The sequence below is a fragment of the Crotalus tigris genome, unplaced genomic scaffold (assembly GCF_016545835.1).
Source record: "Crotalus tigris isolate CLP2741 ecotype Arizona unplaced genomic scaffold, ASM1654583v1 scf7180000018807.1825209, whole genome shotgun sequence".
Classification (NCBI taxonomy): domain Eukaryota; kingdom Metazoa; phylum Chordata; class Lepidosauria; order Squamata; family Viperidae; genus Crotalus; species Crotalus tigris.
Genome location: NW_024097206.1, coordinates 884,001 through 902,668, shown reverse-complemented (window position 1 = coordinate 902,668; position 18,668 = coordinate 884,001).

Below are 18,668 nucleotides of genomic sequence, written 5' to 3'. Positions count from 1 at the left end.
TAATGTTATGCCAAAATCTACCTTTAAGTTACTCAAAATGTTTTTTTTTCCTCTTTCCAGAAATTTGCTGTTATTCCAGCAGATAACCCTGCTCTGTTTTAGCAATTCTATCCTCTTCGTTGTTTTTTTTTTAAAAGTAATTTTATTAAATGTTACCATTAAAAAGATAAAACTAATGGTTAAGGATCAGTCTAAAAATCAGGAGATCATGAGTTATAGTCTGGCCTAAGGCATTTGGTCAGGTACTCTCTCTTGACCCAACTCACTTCACAAAGTTGTTGTTGTGGGGAAAATAGGAGGAACAAGGAATATGTTCACCAATTTATTTATTTATTCATTCGTTCATTTATTCATTCATTCATTTGAGTTGTTTATAAAAATAATAAAAGTAGGATGCAAAAAAAATAAACTAAGGAAAATAAAAGTGAGGGGAAAAAGTGCAGAAATTAAAAAACAGAAAAACAGAAAAGGAAAACATAAAGATATGGTAAAGAAAAGAAATATATAAAGAAATGACTACCCTGTTCATCACAAGTAGTAACGTATCATCTCTTAAAAATATAACAAATTGTCTCTTTGTCCCATATATCTTATCAATAAGCAGATCCTTAAAGCCTTATCATTCAGTCCTGATCAGCAAACTCAGTTACTAGAAATGACAATATATCTATTTTAAGCTTAATTAAGTAAACCAACTTTAACTTTTTTCCTTCTACAATCTTGATCTTTAATTCTGTCAAATAATGTCCTAGAACTTTCTTATAAAAATTCTTTAAAATTTTAATGTGTCTTATGAATCCAATATAAGGAAGTTATCCAGGTCACTCTTTCAGATTAACCCTTTTAATTATTAAGACATGAGCCAGTTTCATTTGTACATCCAGTGTAGCATCTTTTTCCATATCATTCCTGTAGTCTGTTAAATCACTTTCAGATCAGTCTCAGTCTATCTTTTTCAGAATCATCTTTGACATAAAAATTGCAACCTTGCTAGTAATATGCAAGTTTATTCCGTAGAAGAAGTAAGACATTTTCTTCTGGGTGTCCCAATATTTTTACTTCTTAAATAAGACTCTAAGTAAGTGGCCATTTCCACAGAATATAGTGTTCAATCAAACAGGATGTGTATGAAGTCTTCAGTAACTAGTACATTACATATAAATGTTCTTTCTTTGCATGCAAAACACGGATGAGATGACTGTGCAATGATATATTATAGCAGTGGTTCTCAACCTGTGGGTTGGGACCCCATTTGGGGTCGAACGACCATTTCATGGGCGTCGCCAAACAACGCAGTCCGCCATTTTTCCCCCTTTTCCTTAGCTGTGCTACTCCCTTTTATTCTATTGGCTTTTGAAAGCCAATAGAATAGACTCTCTTGAATAGAGTCTAATTCTATTGGCTTTCAAAAGCCAATAGGAATTGTCCAGGCTGTCTCTGCCCTGCTGAGCCCGCCAAAAGTCCCATTCTGCAAACATGCTGCAAGTTGTCTGCAGTGAAGGCAAGCTGTCTGGAAGTTTCCACCCCTCCCTGCTGAGCAACTACTAAAAATGTAAGTAAAAGAGGGCCAGGGGTGGGAGGTGGGAGGCTGGCGGGTGCAGGGAGGGTTGCTGGTGCGTGGGGCCCGGCGGGTGCCTTACTTCCCTTGGGCTGGGCCAGCTGGTGGCCCAGCCGGTGGTTGCCCTGTGCCGTCGCTGCCCCTTGCCAGCTATGCCTCAGCCGGCGCAGGGGGCAGCACCACACATGTGCCGCGCTCCTGGGCATGGAAAGTCCTCGATTTATGACTGGTTGGGTAGTCCTTGACTTACGACCAGTTGGGGTCACGGCATTAAAAAGTTTGAGAACCACTGTCTTAGAGTCTTCAACCCTGGCATAAATTTCTAGAATACTGTGTGATATATGGCTTTACAAAGGTTGATAAATGACAGTTGCCAACACTTTCATAACCAGCTGTTCTGTTCAGAGAACTCCCAGTTCTCTGCCAAACACTAAGGATTTATCATAGTGCTTTGTGAAACAACAGTAAATATAAAATGGCTCTCTTCAAAATATAAAAGATTAGCAATAAATTAATAATAATCTTCATTTCCTCCCCCCCCCCAGGGTTAATTCATTGCAAGACTTAAATAATACGTATTCTGTTCACTGAATCATCATTTTCTAAAACTAATGAAACAGTCGTGTACTCAGAAACAAACCTTATTTACTCCAAAATAAATCCCATTAGGCCCAATAGGACTTACTCTCCCTTAAATATGAAGAGGAATATGATAACGTATTTCGTTTGATTCATGACATTGAAATATTTTTTAAAAGACTAAGTAATTTTTCACACCTTTCATTCATGGAGAAAAGTACTTCTCTGTGTAATTTCTTTTATGTGATTTCTTTTATGGTAGGAGATTATTTATTGCAGGGTTTTTTTATTACTGTTCTTTGTATGTTTCCCAGCTGTCTAATAAGTCACATGAACTTTTTTTCCTTTGGAGGAATAATTGGTCAATTTTTAACTGCAAATCTTTTAATCCTGAAACTCTGTCATAGGTGAGTAAGAGGAGATCAGATGGAATTGTAATTTTTGTTGTCAAAAGATTGCTGTAGTAGTAATCTTTCATGATACAAAGGATGATCAAGCATCTTTTAAAAATTGAACAACAAAGCAAACAAACAACAAAATTAAACAAGTTGTTACTTATAATGTCATCAGTTTTGTGATCTACAGAAAATGGTAACATCAGATTTGAAGTCTGAGGGTGACACATCTGATCCAAAGAATTTTTGGAAATAGAAAATCCAAATATTACTAATGATATTTTTTAAAATATATATATCACCACCATAATTAATTTATTTCCTTTTATTGGTAAACACAATTGTGCTGCCTTGAATCAGTTGCTTTATCCTGGCTATTAACCAGGGCTATGTTTGTAAGATCTAAATTGTGCAATAATATCTAGGCAAATGTCTTTGGTCACAATTCTGCCTCTCTTTTGGTTTAGTATATATAGTACTTAAAATACCTGTCAAATCTTGGTGACAACATATTTTATCAGACTTAATTTCCCATATTATGATTTCAATTTCAACCAAATTGTTTGCCAAACACTGTACTTGAATACACACAGTCAGTGGTGGAATTCAGCCAGTTTGCACCAGTTCAGCAGAACCAGTAGCTAATTTTTGTTGAGTTTGATGAACCGGCTGAAACCCTAGCCCTTTTTTGCAAGGTCCAGAATGGCCCTTTGGAAGTGCGTGGATGCCACTTCTGGAAGTCTGTTTTAGGCCTTGGAGGGCCGGAGGAGGCCTCTCAGGCCCGGAACGGACATCGGAAGAATGTGGACACCACTTCCAGAAGTCCATTCTGAGCCTTGGAGGCCCAACCCCAGAATGGACTTCTGGAAGCAGCATCCACACAGAGAACTAGTTGTTCACGTATTTGAATCTCATCACTGCACTCATTGTGATTTCTGTCTTCTGGATAGCAGGAATTACACAAAAGAAGAAACAGAGCAGCATATTTGGGTCCAGCTCCTATTATTACTACTACTACTATTATTATATTATTATTATTATTATTATTCCCTCACATTCTGTTCCACCTGTCCTCTCAGATTCTGTCTTCATTGAACTGGATGTATAATAGATAATAATACTTCAGCACCGCTTGATCCTCAAGGAAGAGAAGATGTAAATGAAGAATTTACTTTTTGCCTCCTCTTTATTTAACACCCTGCTTGTTCTTTGTCTAAGAGAGAGTTAACCTGAGATCACTTCTGGCTTTCTTCCCAGGCTCACGTGCACAAAGCACATGCTTTTTTGCTCCTCTGATAGCAAGCATCTAGCCAGGTACTAGGCTTTATCTATCCCTAAAATGTAATTCCTGTAAATAAATCTGTTATGTCCTGAGCCTTGCAAACGGCTCGGGCGTTTGCAGGCAGTCCCGGGCAGGTGCAAAGCTGCCCAGGACCAGACAGGCTGTCGCCAGCGCCGTGCGCATGCGCGGGTGCTGGCGCGGGAAAAGTATCACATTTACCCGGGAAGCGTCTATATAAGAAGCTGGGAGGTTTTGGGAGCTGCTGAAGCCATCTACTTGTAAGCTGAACGCTGAATAAAGGAAACTGAGAACTTCAACTGCTTCTCGTGTCTGCTTCCCGCCAAGGACTCAACACTGGCGACGAGGGTGGGATGCCTTGCACCGCCTGGAAAGGAAGAAGTGTAAGCTTACCCAAGTGAGTCCTGAGCGGCGGAACGGCGTCGACTCGGCAGCTACCCGCCAATCCAGTGCGCATTCGGGGGTAGGCTGGCTGATAGACCCGTCTTCTGAAGATGGTGAAAATCGGAAGGCTTTCGGAATTCGACGTCTCACATCCAGAGCGGTGGGAGTCATACGTAGCCAGGGTGGAGAACTACTTCAAGGCAAACCAAGTGAGGGAAGAGAGCTTGAAGGCTGCCACCCTGCTTTGTGTTTGCGGTCAAGACGCCTTCGACATCGCAGAAAACCTTGCAGCACCTGTTCCAGTAGAGTCTGTCAGCTACGCAGATCTGAAGAAGCTACTGAAGGAGCACTTCCACCCCAAGATGTCCGTCATCGCATGGCGCCACACCTTCGAGCAGAGGGATCAACGGCCCGGTGAGTCGGCCAAAGAATTCATCGCCGCATTACGGAAGGCCGCCAAGCACTGCGAGTTCAAAGACCTCGAAGAACGACTGAGGGACCGATTCGTGTGCGGGTTAAGGCATCGAGATCTACAACAAAGACTTTTCGCTAAAGAAGAATTGTCCTACCAAGATGCCTTAAGGGAAGTCACCGCAGAAGAAGCAGCAGGCGGCGCTGTCAAGAACATGCGGCCGATCAGAAACAGTCCAGAGGTTGCATCCGTGCACCAGGAAGACGTCCAAAGAAACTCCGAGGAGGATCCGGACGAGGAAGTCGACCGTCTCCACCCCACGACGGAAGAAAAACAGAAGGGAAGCTCTTCAGCTCCGCTCAAGTGCATCGGCTGTGGAGGTCGCCACAGGAGAACCGACTGCAAGTTCCGCTCTGCTACCTGCCGGGCATGCGGCAAACAAGGACACATTTCAGCTGTGTGTCTGGGCCGACGAAAGGTACAACCTCAGGAAGAACTGCGCCTGAAAGGTACCAGATTCCCCAGCCAGAATAGGGTAGGGTTTTGCGCTTCGCGAAGAAGCATCCTTAGGACAGGCACACACAAGCCCATTAAGAAAAAGCTGTCACTCAAGGTGAAGCTACAAGGGGTTCCATTATCTATGGAACTAGACACAGGGTCTGCCTTTCAATTATCTCCTTGCATACATTTAGGAAGATTTGTTCCGGTAGTGGAACTCAGGCCAAGTTAAGGCCTTCTGACATTGTGTTAACAGATTTTCAAAATTCAAGAGTGTGTGTTAAGGGGGAGGCCACCCTTAACGTGCAATACAAGAGTTTTGAAGGTCCACTAGACTTATTAGTAGTAGGGGGTGAACGAACGAGTCTCATAGGACTCGATTGGTTTGAGGCCCTGGGGATACACGTCACAGGACTCAACAGTTTACAAACACTCGACCTACAGGAAGTCTGCAAAGAATTTGCAGATGTTTTCAGCCCCCAGCTGGGCACATTCAAAGGACCCCCTGTGTCCTTAAAGCTAGACCCCACTGTCACTCCCATTAGAATTAAAGCAAGAAGGGTCCCTTTTGCTTTAAAGAGTAAAATTGACACTGAGTTAGACAAACTGATCCAACAGGGAATCCTAGAACCTGTTGATTCCAGTCCTTGGGAGACCCCCATTGTCACGCCTCTAAAGGCAAATGGGGACATTCGCATTTGTGCTGACTACAAATGCACTCTGAATAAGGCATTGCAGCAACATGCCTATCCTGTTCCTGTGGTCAGTCATATTCTGGCCTCCCTCAAGGGGGGGCGCGTTTTTGCAAAGCTTGACCTAGCTCAAGCGTATCAACAGCTGCCTGTTGATGATGATGCTGCTATAGCTCAGACTATTGTGACCCACAGGGGAGCCTTTAAGGTAAAAAGGCTGCAGTTTGGAGTGAATGTCGCTCCTGGGATTTTCCAAAGCGTAATGGAAAACACACTACGGGGTATACCAGGGGTTTGCCCCTACTTTGATGATGTCTTAATTGCAGGAGACTCCACACACATTCTAGCTGAAAGGCTAAGGGCTGTTCTGTTAAGATTCAGGAAGTCAGGCCTCAAGCTCAAAAAAGACAAATGCAAGATTGGGGTGCCTTCTACTGAATTTCTGGGGTTCAAAATTGATGCTGCTGGGATTCACCCTGCTGAATCCAAACTGACAGCTATTTTAGAAGCACCTAGGCCAAAGTCCAAGGCCGAACTTCAGGCCTTCCTGGGCCTCCTGAATTTCTACAATTCTTTTCTTCCACATAAAGCTAGTGTAGCTGAGCCTCTTCACAGGCTACTAGACAAACAAGCAGTGTGGCAGTGGTCACAAACACATGAGGCTTGCTTTAACAAAGTCAAGGCCTTGCTCACTTCTAACAGTGTACTTGCACATTTCAACGAATCTCTTCCTGTGTGCATCGCATGTGATGCGTCTCCTTACAGGGTAGGAGCTGTCCTGAGCCACCTCACGTCTGATGGAATTCAGGTTCCTGTTGCATATTACTCCAGAACATTGTCTTCTGCTGAGCGCAACTACGCTCAGATAGACAGGGAGGCTCTGGCTGTTGTTGCTGGAATTAAAAAATTCCACGATTTTCTATATGGCAGGCATTTCACGGTCTTTACTGACCATAAGCCTCTGCTGGGACTGTTTACCACACGTAAGCAGACTCCCCAAATCATTTCCCCTAGAATGCTTAGGTGGTCTATTTTTCTGTCTGCATATGATTTTTCTTTACTCCACAAGCCTGGGAAAGAAATGGGCCATGCTGATGGCCTCAGTAGATTGCCTCTGCCAGTAGTAGAAGCTGACCCTGCGCCAGCTGTCAACATTCTATCAATCCAAGCCTTGCCCGAGCTCCCTCTTTGTGCCAGGGATGTTGCCACTGAAACAGGTACAGATCACACACTTTCACGTGTCCGTTCCTGGGTTTTGTCCGGTTGGCCTGAGCACTGCCCTAGTCCTGAGTTTCAGAGTTTCTGGTCCAAAAGAAACGAGTTGTCCCTTTCTCAGGGTTGTCTGCTTTGGGGAAACAGAGTTGTCATTCCCACCTCAATGAGGACTAGGGTCTTAGAATCCCTCCACGAGGGTCATCCTGGCATTGTTCGTATGAAGGCTCTTGCACGCAGCCACTTGTGGTGGCCTGCTTTAGATAAGGATATTGAGGCTAAGGTGCATGCATGCCACCTGTGCCAACGATCTCGCCCAGAGATGCCCCAAGCTCCCGTGCATAAATGGGAGGAAACACAGTCCCCATGGTCTAGGGTGCACATTGACTACGCTGGGCCCTTTCAGGGCCAGTTCTTCTTGGTCCTTGTTGACAGCCATTCAAAATGGCTTGAGGTTGTACCTGTCTCTTCCACCACCACTGCAAAGACTATTCAGGTACTGAGGGGGATTTTTGCTGCACACGGGCTTCCAGATGTCATCGTGTCTGACAACGGCCCTCAATTCACTTCCTCCGAATTCCAAGCTTTCTTACAGGCTAACATGATTCGTCATGCCACATCTGCACCCTTCCACCCGTCCACCAACGGTATGGCTGAACGTATGGTGCGCATCACAAAGGACGCCTTGAAAAGACTCACCTACGGGGACTGGCATCACAGGTTGGCTGACTTTCTCCTTTCTTATCGCACCACACCGTCCACTTCTACAGGGAGAAGCCCAGCTGAACTTCGCTGGGGGCGTCAACTTACTACTAAACTTGACCGGTTGCATCCGGACAGACTGCCTTCATCTACCTCACATCCTAGGGCACCTAGACAACTACTTGTGGGTGCCCCGGTTTGGGCTCGCAATTACGGGCCTGGTCATACCTGGGTCCCCGCTTCTATTTCCAGGGTCACAGGTCCTCTCTCCTACGAGGTTGCCCTGGACAACGGTCATGTCCTGCGTCGGCACATCGACCAACTCCGCCCTAGGCGGGACTTTTCAGATGAGACTCCTGGGTCTTTTCCAGGGGGGGAGGGGGACCCTTTGGAGCAAAGGGAAGGGCACGAGCTGCTGCCCATCTCCACTGATGGAGCCACAAACGGCCCATTCCCAGGGTTCCGCGAGAGCTCCGAACAAGAATTCTATGAGCCTACCCAACTACCAGGCATCCACGCCTACTCCAGCCAGGGAGTCACCCCGGGGGCATGCTCACTTTCCACACACATCACACAGCACTCCAGTCACGGAGGATACCCGGGGGCATCCCAACAAATCATTCCCCGCAAGAGAGCTGGCACACAATCCCCAAGGTTGGCCTGACCTTACCCCAAATTCTACAGGGGGTCAAACATACAGGGAGGTGGTCGAGGAACCAAGTCCCGACTACAACACCTCTAGCCCAAATCAGGGAGTAACTGAGTTTTGGGAAAGTACAGAAACCCACACAAGCCCGGACACAGAACGGGGTTCAGGGAATGGTCAGCCTCCTGACAGGTCTTGGACGGACCTAGGAGGTTCAACAGAGACGCCCAGCAGTGGCTATCACTTCAAGGGGCCCGAGGGTCTACAGCTAGGCAGGTCAACCAGGTCACAAAGTGACAGAAGCCCTGGCCTGACGAGCCCGGTGGGCAAGCAAGCAGGCCAGGCATCGGGGCACAGTCCTTGGAAGGCACCAAGGCAAAATAAGGAGAACAGGCTCACATCTCCCTCCAGTCAGGGAACTCATGCTAGTAACCCAGAGCTGAGAAGGTCACAGAGAGCAAAGAAGTCTCCTAAATACTTAGAGGATTACATAACATTGATGGCTAAACAAAAGCCAGGTAACGATAGGAGCACTGAGAAGCAGAACACTGCATAAAATAAATGATTATATGTTGGTAGTAGTTTTAGCCCGGGGGAAAGGGGTGTTATGTCCCGAGCCTTGCAAACGGCTCGGGCGTTTGCAGGCAGTCCCGGGCAGGTGCAAAGCTGCCCGGGACCAGACAGGCTGTCGCCAGCGCCGTGCGCATGCGCGGGTGCTGGCGCGGGAAAAGTATCACATTTACCCGGGAAGCGTCTATATAAGAAGCTGGGAGGTTTTGGGAGCTGCTGAAGCCATCTACTTGTAAGCTGAACGCTGAATAAAGGAAACTGAGAACTTCAACTGCTTCTCGTGTCTGCTTCCCGCCAAGGACTCAACAAAATCTAATTTCTGTTATAATTTAAAAACTTACTTCACTAATCATTGTTCAAGTCAGATTCTGCATCTTGGGAATACATATATGCATACACAGAGAATGCTTCAATCTCCCACAGTACTAGTTTCCTGGGTTTCTTGTCAAGGACAGTATAGCAACTATCCCACTGTGAATTTAAAATCTTTGGTGAACATCTACTGCAAATTTGCTTCTTTATCCAATTTGGGAGGTCATTTGGCTTTGCTTGGAAATCTCTTTGCACCAGCATGTCATCTGAACACTGTTTTTTTTTCTTCCAATCCTACCTATGAATTCCATATACAGTATTATTAGCTTGTATGGTGTTTTAAATGTTTTGGTGATAGTTTAAGTTCTTAAAGAAACGAATTAAAACATGATATCTATGTTTTATAAATAAATAGATCTGCCTTAGTCTAGTGCAGACTTTAGAGTTTGCATATAATAAATTGGAAACGTCTGGCAAAATTGATGAGGTTGAAATAGATTTCATCTAAGGTCTCTGCCATTTCTATCCTAGGACTATTTTCTAGAATTTACCTTTAGCTTTCATTTTGGCATACTATTTCTTCCTAGTGTAGGTACAGTATTACTGGAAAACTGTTGGAAGTTACTGGAATATATTCTTTCTTAGCAAATGGCAATTAAAACATGCTGTCTTTGAGTCTGCTAATAATATACAACAATTGCTTGATGTATAAGTGTCTTGAATAACTCCTGCAAAATTCGTCGTGGAATTTCTGAAATCGACCTGTTTCGTTTCAAGTGATGGAAAATGTTTGGAACTTTTATGAACGAACAAGGAACTAGAAGAAAAGACAAGTTTCCAAATGACAAATGGAACTGACATAATTCTGCCAATTGGGCTTTTAAAACTGATAAATGCCCAAGTGACAAGTGACTTTTTAAATGTGTCTTGTTTTAATCATCTACATTATGAGAGGACATCGATTTTGTGGTTAAAATGTGAATTTGTCTGTCAAATCTACCTAGAAATCGCACAGGCTGTCCCTTGCTTCATCCAGCAGGGCAATTAATCCTTCCTAGAGCTGCAGTTAAAATCTAAAATATTAGTTATTGATTTAAAGTTTGGACATAAACTTCAAAAGGTCACACCTGAATATCCTAATCCATTACATGCTGGAAGTGTAATTTTATGCTCTGAGGAAATGTTCAGAAGTGCTGAATTTCTAATAAGTGCATCTAATATATGCATTTCTTAACCTTCGTAATAAAAGAGTGATCCTAAAACTTTCTTGTATCACACCGACTTTTGATGCTTTATCTGTTCTTTATAGCCCAGGACTTCCTGATTCCTGTGATTGCAACTTGAAAGTTTTCTGAAATAAAATATGCTCCCATTTCTTCTATTATAAATTAGGAATTCTTAAGTGGCTCGGATCTTAGAATTAGAGCCCCATGAAGCTCTTTTTAAAGTGAATATTATAAGACTCCCCAAGCAACTGTATGCTCAATGCCAACAAAATTTGCCAATGACAAGGTATGAATTCAAATTAGAGGAACCACTGAGATTGGACTCTTTTGAAGGTGATAAAGCTATGACTTATCAAGATGTAGAATTTCCTATAACTCCAAAGAAAAGTTCATCAAAGATGCTGCAACAGAAAATAAAGTGTCTGTTGCATAATAAAACAATTGCCACATCCTTAGAAATTCTGAGTCTCGTTGTATGTTATTCTAGAGTTTATTGTTGGTATCATCATATAAATTGAAAATCCATTCCAGCATCTGCTACTGTATGAGCCATAAAACAGGGTTCTTTTTAGTCATCCTCTGATGTACTGTTGCCTTTTTTATTGTCTTCGACACTAGACCATTTTTCTAATGATTTAATTTGTTGTTGTGTAACTTACATCATTCACTTGTTCCCTCCTTATTGCATTATGTTTTACATATGCTCTATTTCAAAATACTTTTTATTAATTCAACAATCTGTTATGTGAAATACCTAGTTTAATCAATTGCTAGTCTAATCTCTAGAACTGAATTGTATTAACCTTTTCTTAGAAAAATGAAAGATTTTTTGGTGTATGAGAATGCACAGCTTTAAGGGAAACATCCAACTGACCAAGTATATTCAGGTTCAAAATGAGAAATCATTGTTGTTGAATAGATTTAGCAAAAGATAAAGTGATGGATACTAATTCAGACAGGTTTAAAAGGGATTCATCAAATTCACAAGTACTACGACTATTAATGTCTACATATTATGATTACTATATAGCGTCCCCAGATCAGCGGCAATAGTTGCTGGAGAAACCTTTTTGTAATAAATCTGCAAACAGATGCAGATGAATTTATGATTAGAAAAATAGAAAACTTTTGGTAATGTCATCTATCTTGACTATAATTATGGACTCATTTGGGATGTACAACAGAATACAACTTGTGTTGGGGGCCCATTTATCATCTTTAATATCTTAAAAAGAATCCTTGAGATGATTTTGCCTGATAATTTTTATATATTAAGATGGAAAGCTATAATGTTACAAAGCTGTATTTGTAAACAGATAATACAGATACATGAAGATAGGCTGCAATTTGCTGTCATTAGTGCTGTTAAGTGTGGTAAACAAGGGTTCACTAAATATATCACTTTCATGAATTTATAATTATTTTTTTTCCAAATGCCAGACATCTAATCAATTCCCTGTATTAGCAGTAGATTTGTTCTATAGTAGTCTTGATGAATGAAGTGAACATGTGAATAACAATTCTTTCTACGTATGTTTTTTAAAATATACATGAAAAAACAAACTTATAAAACATTAAAATAGGGAAGAGAAAGTAATAAATGAAATTTGTTATATAAGTAATTCATATAAATTTAATTACATTCTAATTACCCATTTAATATACCAATGGAGTTGTTGTTGTGTAGATCAGCCTTTAAAAACTGTTGGATGTACATTTTAGTAGCTTCTAATCTCTTGATGGTATTTGCTCTGTATATATTACATTCCATCAATGTAATGTATCCCTGTTATGTGGGACCATAGGAGATACCATGAGGAGCATCAATTATACCATTTTAGGAGAAGGAGACCTCCAGTTCAGTGCCAATTTCAGCTTCCAATCTGCCTGTCCCATCCTCAGGACCAGGTGGCCACTTAATGGTGTTCTTGGACTTAAGAAGCTGATGATTAATACTAACCCTGCAACCCAATGCCTTTATTCACAGTTTGGTGTTGAATAAGGCAATACAGATAGTACATATTACTGAAATCTGGCAGGGTGATTGGAACAACATCACCTTGTCAGAAATTTGTCTATTTCTTTCTCAAAACTCTTTCCTGGAAGTTCCTAAATAAAGCTATCCTTTTCCATATTGATTGGAATTATCTTGATATATTAACAGCAAAAGATCTTTAACACAAGACTGTGATATTTAAGCAGAGGGGATGGCACAATGTCTTGTGCCTTCCCACTGTTCAGAATTAGGACTCTCAGCGTCTCTGTAAATGGACCATGATGAACGGAGTTAATAGGAATTTTAATTTAAAATATTTGGAAAATATCAAATTTCTTACTCTGATTTTAAACACTGGTTAGAATGGGTTCTTTGCTCATATTATAGCTCCAACATTCCCAAAAGTGGAATGCTAGCTCAATCGTGTATTAAAAATTTAAGTGGGCACTAACTGTCTACCAGAAACATTATGGAAAGCTAATTGCCTATTAAACAGTTATTTTGCTGATACCATTTTCATCACCAGGACAAATTTAATCTTATAGTATAAGTGTAATAATTTCCCTTATTAAGAAAGTTATACCAGGAAGTGAAGGAACCAATAAGGCAGTGGGAGAGCCCATAATTTAATATGTTTACCCTCCTTGGGGCACATGGAAAATAAAACTTAAAAAAGAATGAACTTTTTCATTACCTTGTTTAATGAATTCCACAGAGCAGACTGAATCAAGGTGTGCTAATAAACTTCTGTGGCAGTCAAAAAGGAAGTCTTTCAACATCTTATAGTTTGATCCCAAGTTTACTTTGAAATGGAAGCACTTTATAAGAGAATTATCTGGGTCACTCTTTCAGTTTGTTATTTGTATATCCCTTTTAATTATTAAGACATCAGCCAGTTTTATTTGTATATCCAATTATCATCTTTTGCCATCTACTTTCAGATCAGTCTCAGTTTTGTCCAGTAAAATTTGTTCCTCTTTCACAATATTTTTTTAAGAAAGTTTATCTATAATGGCAGAGTCTTAAAATTAACTTCCGGGTCCATTGTTCAAAACTATCCTTCAATATACCCAATCTTCTTTTGCTCCATTGTGTACAGATAGTCCTCAACTTATGGCTATAATTAATCCTGGCAATTACAGTTGTAAGTTGTAATAGCTGTAAAATGAGTTATCTCATAACCAACCACAAAAATATTTTATTATCTTTTTTTGTGGCAGTCATTAAGTAAATACAGTGATTGTAAAATGAGTATCATGGTTGTTAAGAGAACCCATTGTTTGCTATGTGCCAGTTTTTGCCAGAAACAGGAAGTAAATACCAGTTTCTGGTAAAAACATCATAAATTATGACCATGTGAGCATGGGATGGCACAAACAGCTATACAGGTGGGCTGGTTGCCAAGTGCCCAAAATGTGGACCAGGTCATAAATAGTTTTCTGGGGGGGTCCAATATAACTTCAAACAGTTACCAAATGACCAGTCATAAGTTCAAGATAAATGTTCTTCTCCTTTAATTGTAAACTTTAACTCCTTCTGGTTCCTCTAGTGCCCAACTTACAAAATCCCATCTTATCATTTTTTTAAAGAATTCAAAGCAATAGCATTTTTCCATGTGAAATATTCTTACAATTAAGAGGAGGAGGAGGAGGAGGAGGAGGAGGAGGAGGAGGAGGAGGAGGAGGAGGAGGAGGAGAAGGAGAAGGAGAAGAAGAAGAAGAAGAAGAAGAAGAAAAGAAGAAGAAGAAGAAGAAGAAGAAGAAGAAGAAGAAGAAGAAGAAGAAGAAGAAGAAGAAGAAGAAGAAGAAGAAGAAGAAGAAGAAGAAGAAGAAGAAGAAGAAGAAGAATTTTTGTTAAGTCATTATTCTTTTACTGTGGATTGAAGAAGACTCGGTCCAATGGGTGTTTTTTGCCAGAAACTAGCAAAATACCACTGCAAATCATTGCAACATGACCCTTAAACATTGCAAACAGGCTTCCTATTGTTGTGAGTATCCTTTGGTGCCTGGACCTTTCACCTTGGTCCTGGAAACAGGAAGAAGCAAATTTATTTATTTATTTATTTTCAAATATTTATATGCCGCCCAATCCCAAAGGACTCAGGGCGGCGTAGAAAGTTAAAACAATGATAAAACAATAAAATAAAACAGTCATACCACGAGTCCGATCATATCCCGCCCCCCCGGAGACATCAGCCTCAGGCCTGCCGGAACAGGAGAGTTTTAACGGCATTCTTAAAGGCCGGCAGGGTGGGAGTAGTTCGAACCTCGGGGGGAAGTTGATTCCACCAGGTCGGAGCCACCACAGAAAAGGCCCTTCCCCGAGGGCCGGCCAGCCAACATTGTCTGGCCGACGGGACCTGAAGGAGGCCCAATCTATGGGACCTTACCGGTCTCTGGGAGTTGTGCGGCAGAATGCGGTCCTGTAAGTAACAAAATGTATTTGTGCAGGCAACTGCTGCCTTTTAAACATCAGAATTTCCACAAGTCTAAATCAGAATAGGGGAGGTCAAAAGGTAATAAACCAGACTACAGACCAGGTAGTCCTTGATTTATGACTGGCTGCTTAGTGACCATTCAAAACTTATAACCGGTCTACCTTGGGGCTACTTATGACCTTGAATACTTATATATTCAAAGTGCCAGTGATCATACCCTCTGTAGTCATGTATCTTAACTTTGAGCACTCAGAAACATGGCTACATTTAAGGCTTTTTGTAGCATCTCACTGTGTTTTCTAATTGTTCTGTCAAAAATGGTATTTATTTACAGTTTTTGACAAACCCACACTTATTTGCTTAATGACTGCAATAGTCGCTATATGACCATGTTCTTTGCTTAAAAACTGCTCCAAAAAAAGTCTAAAATTGTGTCAGTCATGTGGCCAACCCATTTTACAACCATCACAACTTACGATGTAGATGGGCAAGCTCTACTACTGTTGTAAGTAGAATTACTTACCTGTATTCTTGTGTGGTTTGTATAGCTGGGTATAAGAACAGTAGTTATCCTAAATGGAGTGCCAAATAGATTATGAATAACACTGAAATAATCCAATTTATTCTTTGGCACTGATGAATAGTTGTTTTTAATTCCTGAGAACTACATTATATAATATAAAAAAACCCAAGTGGTTATTGAACACTTGAAAGTCCTGAAATGAATTAGGACTTTTATGGTAGGCAATATTTGGTCTCCCTAAAAGACCATTTGCATAACAATTACCCAAACTTCCATTTTCAATCATGTAATATACAATGGAAAACCTTTGTATATTGCTACCCTTTGGCTTACATTTACGTGACATAGCTAAGAAGCCAGCAGAAACGACCATTTCATGGGGGTCTCCAAAGAAGGCTGTCCGCCATTTTTTCCCCTTTTCTTTAGCTGTGCTACTCCCTCTTATTCTATTGGCTTTTGAAAGCCAATAGAATAGACTCTATACAAGAGACTCTATTCTATTGATGTTCAAAAGCCAATAGAATAGACTCTCTTGAATAGAGTCTAATTCTATTGGCTTTCAAAAGCCAATAGGAATTGTCCAGACTGTCTCTGCCCTGCTAAGCCCACCAAAAGCCCCAGTCTGCAAATGGTGCTGCAAGGCGAACTTTCTAGAAAGCTTCCCTCCCTGCTGAGCAACTACTAAAAGTAAGTAAAAGAGGGCCAGGGGTGAGAGGTGGGAGGTCGGTGGGCGCAGGGAGGGTTGCTGGTGTGCGTGGGGCCGGCAGGTGCCTTACCTCCCTTGGGCTGGCCCAGCTGGTGGCCCAGCCGGTGGTTGACCTGCGTCCTCGCTGCCACATCCCATGGCTGCCCAGGAGCGCCTGGGTCTGCCTGCCGCCACACGAACGTGCGATGGCCAAAGTAAGGCTAGCGGGGCAGCAGCGGGTGCAGGGAGAGTTGCTGGCATGCGTGAGGCCCGGCGGGTGGCTTACCTCCCTTGGGCTGGGCCAACTGGTGGCCCAGCTGGTGGTCAGCCTACGCCGTCGCTGCCGCTTACCAGCTACGCCTCGGTCGGTGCAGGGGGCAGCACTACGCATGCGTGGTGCTCCTGGGCCAAGGCGGTTGCTGGGCGACGGCCCACGTGCAGCTGCAGGAGAGGAGGTGGAGCGTGCACGCCTCCTCCTGCCCCACCCGCAGGGAAATACAGGTAGTCCTTGACTTATGACCACATGGTTGGGGTCGTGGCATTGGGAAGGTTGAGAACCACTGCTTTAAATGAACAACTAATATATGAGTATTTTCACTGACAGAAATACAGAAATTCAGGACCTTAATAAAATGCATGTATACATAGATCTGTGTAAAAATATAGTATAGAAACAATGTCATTTCTTCGATTGTTGCAGATTTTTAAAAATTTATTCTGAAAGAAAAAGTGAAACCATTCAGGAAGCAACATCTGGATTTAGATTTATCTGCCATAAAGGACATTTTAAAAATAGACCTAAGACAAAGTGAAGCTCATAGATTCATATAGATTTGAGTTCTTAACTCTCTCTCTTTTAAAAACTTCCTCAGCATTCAGCCAGTATTTGTGGTGTTATCAACCTTTTAAGATACACTGGATTTACAAAATCAGAGTGACGCCATTTAATACCACTTTTAGTATACGTATATAGTAACCTCATCTTGCAAGCTTGGTCTTACCTTTATCTTTGTGAGAACCTTTATCTTTGTGAGGGAAGGTCTTATCTGAGACTTTGTTTACAGTTCTGCCTGATCTCAGACTTGTTTTAATCTGATCTTTGTCCAGGCTGTGTTTCTTCTTCCTGTTCAAGGTTATTCTTGATTGAATTAAGTTATTCCTAATTGAAAGTTATTGAATTAAGGTTACCACATTTTTCTGCCAGTCTCCTTATATTTAACAATTATGTATCAAGTAATACAATATAAGAGTTTTTATTTTAAAAAAACTCTGTGAAGATCCTAATGTGGTTCTGTTAACACCCCATTTTGACCTAGAGAGTCACAGACTCTCTCTGAAGTGATAATTTCATCCCAATGTGCATTTCTACAGCAGCCATTTGCTCTCTACAAATTTCCTTTTAAACCTGTATATTCTAGCAATAAATCTATGTAATCTTTTATAAACACCTGTATACTGAAGAAGCACATTCTTATTCTGTCTGAATTTTCTTCTGTTTAATGGGTTTAATGGAAACAAACAAAAAATTCCAGTCCTGTTTATTTATGACATTTATATTTGTAAAATTGAAAGTGAAAGAATCAAGAAATGGAAGATTCTTCTAAATTTGCATGGTCATTTTCACTTGTGAAATTGTGTTAAATAATTACCAAATGAGCATGTAGGGTTAGGGAACAGTTTTTTGAATTACATTGAAAGCATATCTTTACTGACTGACAGCATCTACTGACACGGCTGACAGCTGAGTAGTACCATATTAATATGTCTCTAGATTTTTATCACAACGTTAGACTTAGTACATACTGGTAGCAATCTTTTACACCATAAACTGGTCCAACTTCCTTGCTTTATTTCTAGCATAATTTAGAGGGGAATATCATCTTTAATGATGAAGTTGTTATGTTTATAGAACCCAGAAATTTAACATAGAATTTAGTACTATATGTAATGATCTACCCATCCCAGAACAAATGGTAACATCAAACACAGAAATAAATCTGTACTGTTTCAAATCTAGACCCAAACGTAAAGTTATTATTTGATTTTTTTAAAAATTATTTTTCTCTTTTTCACCTCCAGTCCTCCTTGTTATCTTTATTATCATTACTCTCTAGCTTACCTTATGTTGTTAAGACTGTTGTGTTTCTTTTTCTTTTGTTAATGGTGTAAAGCAATAATAATTCCCTGTGACTCTTCAGAGAAATACAAGTTTTATTGCTATGCCAGAAGTAACTGGGGTTAACAAATCTTAAATTGCTGGTCTGCCTTTTCCCAAGGCAGCTAGTTCTTGTTCCTCCCTCTTTTTCTTTGTTCATTCACTCAGTCTTTTTTTGCTACTCTCTCCCAAGCATTGCAAAGCATAATGTGAAACTGGCACGTAAGTTATATGCAGCCTGTGTAGCATAGAAATTGTCACTAGGATATATTATCCAATTGTTCTATCTTCAGGGGCACTTGTAGTGAGTAAGCAAGCAAAATGATTTATGCAATCATTGATCAGAAAGAGGAACCTTATGAACAGAAGTCCCGCTGTATTTCAGG